General features: G+C 40.9%; 1 long non-coding RNA gene across 2 annotated transcripts; it reads right to left on the minus strand.

Moving 5' to 3' along the window:
• Positions 1–1,862: 1,862 nt before the first annotated feature.
• Positions 1,863–4,390, minus strand: LOC113980134. 2 transcript variants are annotated; one of them, XR_003538078.1, is made up of 4 exons: positions 4,314–4,390; positions 3,508–3,625; positions 2,953–3,149; positions 1,863–2,072 (listed from the first exon to the last, which is right to left on the minus strand). It is a non-coding gene; the product is annotated as an uncharacterized LOC113980134 (long non-coding RNA). The 2 variants fall into 2 exon arrangements; XR_003538077.1 differs by lacking the exon at positions 1,863–2,072 and having other exon boundaries at positions 2,891–3,149.
• Positions 4,391–4,832: the final 442 nt, after the last annotated feature.

Consider the following 4,832-nt stretch of genomic DNA (forward strand, 5'->3'; position numbering starts at 1 on the left):
ACAGCCCTTGACTGGGGTGTTACAGCCCTTGACTGGGGTGTTACAGCTCAATTGGATTTTAGAAGCCATTTTAAATTTTTTTTTCTACAGGGGAGAAATTCCTTGAGCTGCTCCAACTCAGAGAGAATTGCCAGGACAGCCTGTATTTATAACAGAGCTTCTTGCAGCCCTGTAAATCTACATCTGTGTGTTCAGATTGGCAGGAATTGGGTGCAGAAAGAGAGGTTTTGATCAAATCATTACAAATCTAAATAATGGTAATGTTGTCCACATCCCAAGGGTCCAGTGAGGGCTTCCAGAGAAGCTTTGGGAAGAATTTAACCCAATTTAACCCATTTTCAATGTGGAAGGCTCAGAAGTTTCTAGAATCCATGGGCAATTACAGTCAGAATTAAATCCTCCAGAGAAAGCATCTTCTCCCATTTGAAAATTGCTCATAAACAATCAAAATCTGCAATAGGGAATCATAAAAGACCGGTTTTGATAGTCTGTTGTAGTGGGAAAAACAACTGGAAAAGCTTAGTCTGAGATGTTTGCTCATCAGTTAATTGTGGTTTGAAACTTTTGTTTTAATGCCTGTTTACAATAAAACCGCAGGAGGAGAAAGAGTTTCTTAAATACAGGTTGCTATGGAATTTTTGTGAGGAACAAGCAAATTGAAGTGACTAAGAGGGCAGAAAATACATGTGAGACAGGAGCAAACAGGAAACAACAAACTGAATTAAGTGTGTTCCTGCTCTGGGAAAAAAAATAGAGACAGGACTAAAAACAGCTTGAGCTGCTCTTTGTTCCCAACTGTCACCAGTCTACAAAATATCCCAATTTTGGAGGATGAAGTGGCACTTCTTGCTTGAACAACTTGGTTGGAGTTGGGTTAGAAACACTGGTGAGTGCAGACAGGAATAGAGGAGGGAAAAATTGTTTCCAAGTAATTTAATAACTTGGGGAGGTGTTTGCATATAATACCTTCTGTATTTGCCCACATATTAAAACAAAGAGTATCTTGGGGAGAATAAATCCCAAAGTCACCTGGGGCTCTCTGGGTAAAGTGCTGGGAAATTCCTTCTCCACTGGGATCTCTTTTCCATGTGAGACAGGAGCAAACAGGCCACAAACTGAATCCTGTGTGTTCCTGCTCTGGAAAAAAAATAGAGACAGGACTAAAACCAGCTTGAGCTGCTCTTTGTACCCAACTGTCACCAGTCTACAAAATATCCCAGTTCTGGAGGGAGCACTCCTTGCTTGAGCAACTTGGTTGGAGTTGTGTTAGAAACACTGGTGAGTGCAGACAGGAATAGAGGAGGGAAAAAATATTTCCAAAGTTTCCCTTTTTTTTCCAAAATCAAGCAATTTAATAACTTGGGGAGGTGTTTGCATATAATACCTTCTGTATTTGCCCACATATTAAAACAAAGGGTATCCTGGGGAGAATAAATCCCAAAGTCACCTGGGGCTCTCTGGGTAAAGTGCTGGGAAATTCCTTCTCCAGACAAGCAAAAATGTCTCTCACTGGGATCTCTTTTTCATGTGAGACAGGAGCAAACAGGCAACAAACTGAATCCAGTGTGTTCCTGCTCTGGAAAAAAAACAGAGACAGGACTAAAAGGAACTTTTTGTTCCCAGCTCACTCCAGTCCAACAGAATATCCCAGTTCTGGAGGGGGAAATGGCACTTCTTGCTTGAGTAACTTGGTTGGAGTTGGATCCGAAGCAGGAGAAAAATTGATAAGTGCAGACAGGAATAGAGAATGTTTCCCAGGTTTCTTTTTTTCCCCCAAATCAAGGAATTTAATGACTTGGGAAGATGCTTGCACGAGGTGTCTGCACTTGGGTCAATTTACAGCAGACACGGAATAATTTTGGCCTGGTTCTCCAATGTTCCTGTTGGATAAGTTTGGGGTTTTATCTTCTGGAATAACTCAGTTGATCTGAGCCTCTCCACACACAAGCAGTGCTTAGGAGATTGTTAGGCTTAATTAGTTTATAAATCTGTCTCCAGTAGCTGCACATGAAAATTTAATGTGCCAAGCCCACAACGCCACGGTGTTTTGTGCTTTGTTAGGAGACAATAGCCTGGAATAGACTAAAGATGGGAGCAATAAAGATTAAAAACCTTTCAAAATAGTACAGATGTCCCAGAGCTCCTTCCAGAGCTGTAACCAGGCAGTGGTGACACTATGGGGACACCCAGGTTCTGGACAAAGGCCTTGATGATATTTTCAATGAACTGTATTGATAATTATCTCCCCCATCCCCTAATCCTGGATAAAAATTGCAATATAATTACATTTACTGTTGCTTTTGCCCCCATCCCCCAGCTGCAATATTAGATGTTTCCAATAGTAAAGACTTTTTGGGTGAAGGTTCTTTTTTCCTTTCCATTTTTGGGCTGTGTTTGCAAGCTCGAGAATGGAATTCTTTACACCAGCTCTACCTGTGGGCAGCCTTGCTCCTCAATAATATGGGGTTTTTTTTCCTTGCTTATTTATGCATAAATGCAATAATTGTTGCTGCTTTTCACAAGGGAAGCTCATCCTGTGTCAGGGAGGCCATGCCAAGAATATAAATAGAATAATCCCCTGTTCCTGCAGCTCTGAGTAATCCACGCTGCACATCTCACAGGTGATAACAGCTTAAACATGAATTCATCTGAGAGCATTATGTGATAGAAAAGGTACACAGAGTTAATTAAGCCTTGGGGGCGTCCAGGATTGATCCTGAGCTGCTGTAAATTGGCTTAACTTCGTTGGCTTGAAAGGAATCAGCCTCATTTACACCAGAGGAGGATTAAGCCTCTCTATTTTAAGATGCTTTAGATTTGAATATCTCGAATTAACACGTACAAATTCTTTATTAAAGAAATGATATTAATTATTCAGTGTACAATAGGGTGTGTTTCAAAGAGTAGGTTTAAATAGTTTGGAAGTGATAGATAGAACAGGAACCCATTTACCAGCCACAAAGCTTTGTCATGGTTTCATTTTGTTCCCTAATTGCCTCCTGGCCTGTCCCCATTCTCCAGAACCTGGTGTGGCCCATGTCTGAGTGGAGATGACACCTCTGATCACCGAGGAGAAATAATTGCTGGCTTTCTTCAGTTCAAACATTTCTTCCCCATGCTGAACCAAAATTAAATGAATTTTTCAAGTCCTGCAGGAGGCAGAAAGAAACAGCGACTTCAGGAGAGCTGGACCCTCCCAGCCAGGTAGGGCTTTGCCAGCAGGTTCCCAGGATATCCAACCACTTCTTGAAGTCCAAATTTGGGTAAATAATGTATAAAATAAACGTATTGAGCAAAGGTTTGAGCCTGTTTTCTTTTTAGAGCAAGTATCTGAAAAGAATCTCAGGATGGTTTGGGTTGGGAGGGACCTTAAACCCACCCAGTGCCACCCCCTGCCACGGGCAGGGACACCTTCCACCAGCCCAGGGTGCTCCAGCCTGGACTGGGACACTTCCAGGGGTGGGGAATCCACAGCTTTCCTGGGAAGTCCTTGTTGTTGTTACAAACATCCTCTCTCACATTGTGACCAGAAATGGTCAGGTGTGAATAAACCTTTGCTAAAAAGTGTTCCTTGAAATGGAGGAATTCCTGGGAAAAGTGGCAGCTCCAACAAATCAATATTTTTCTGACAAAAAAGAAAATGGTCTGGAAAATTCCCAATTAACTCTGCTCTTGGGTTCTGGTTCCTGATGGAGATATTTCATGGATTTGTGTGTCTGCCACCAAAATGAACAGGGACTTCTGAAATGTTAAGGATGGTTTTTTGAGGTTTTCAGGCACAGAACAGTTTTTTGGTTTCCCCTGTGCCTCAAACTTCCTGTCTCCTCTTGTGCCCTGTCTCAACTCTCTCCAATTTCCCTGAGTTGTACCTAAAACTTGTGTTTGACTCAAAACCTCCTCCAGGCTGGTGAATTTGGGTTTTTTCTTGTGTCTATGTGCATCCACACAAATATACATATACATTTATAATACACTTATATATAATATATATTTATTTAATATATTTATATATATTTAATATATTTATATATTATATCCTTATTTATATGACTATGTTTTAAATTCCTTTCTTAAACCTTCCTGGGATATTTTTTCTCCAAAGGTACTTTTTGCCAAACCATTTTCTCACATCCAAATAATTCCTTTTAGTTTAAAGAAAGTGCTTTATTTCATGAGCAGGATATACTAAGGGATTCAGCCTATTGATTCCTTTCAAACAGCCTGAGTCTCTAGCAGCTTTATCCTTTTTGTTCATTTTTTAATGGGTAATGAAAAACAGTTTAATATCATTATGTTCATCAGATAAAACTCACTGAGGTTCAAAAGAAAGTCCTAAATAGATTGTGAGCTCAGCCCTGTCTCAGGAGAGCCCTGTATTTTCCAGGCTTCTGCATCCTGACACATCCAGCCCTCCCCCAATGTTTATTTAATTCTTCCAGGGAATGCTCCTGGGCTGTGTTTTATGATGCCAGGGGAGAATTGGGCTGGAGGAAGAACATTACAGAGTTGGTTATTCTGAGCTATTTCCTCCTCCTGTGGATCCTGGCCATGGCACCTCCTAAATAATGGAGCAATGATTTACTTCCTCGGATTTGTTTTCCTTTGTTCCTCTTATTTGTTTTCCTTAGTTCCTCTTGTTTTCTTTAGTTCCTCTTGTTTTCTCTGCTTCCAGAGTGTGTATTTTATATATGATAAAGCACACAGGGATTTTGAAGTGTCCAAAAGAGCATCTCCTGGCAGTGCTGGAGAATTCCTGCTTGGAGCAGGGATCTGACCCTGGCATGGGGGACAACATTCTCCTTGTTACTCCTCTGTTTATGCATTAAATACTC

This window comes from Neopelma chrysocephalum, unplaced genomic scaffold (assembly GCF_003984885.1).
Source record: "Neopelma chrysocephalum unplaced genomic scaffold, ASM398488v2 Primary Assembly neopelma1_92632, whole genome shotgun sequence".
In the NCBI taxonomy this organism is placed as follows: Eukaryota; Metazoa; Chordata; class Aves; order Passeriformes; family Pipridae; genus Neopelma; species Neopelma chrysocephalum.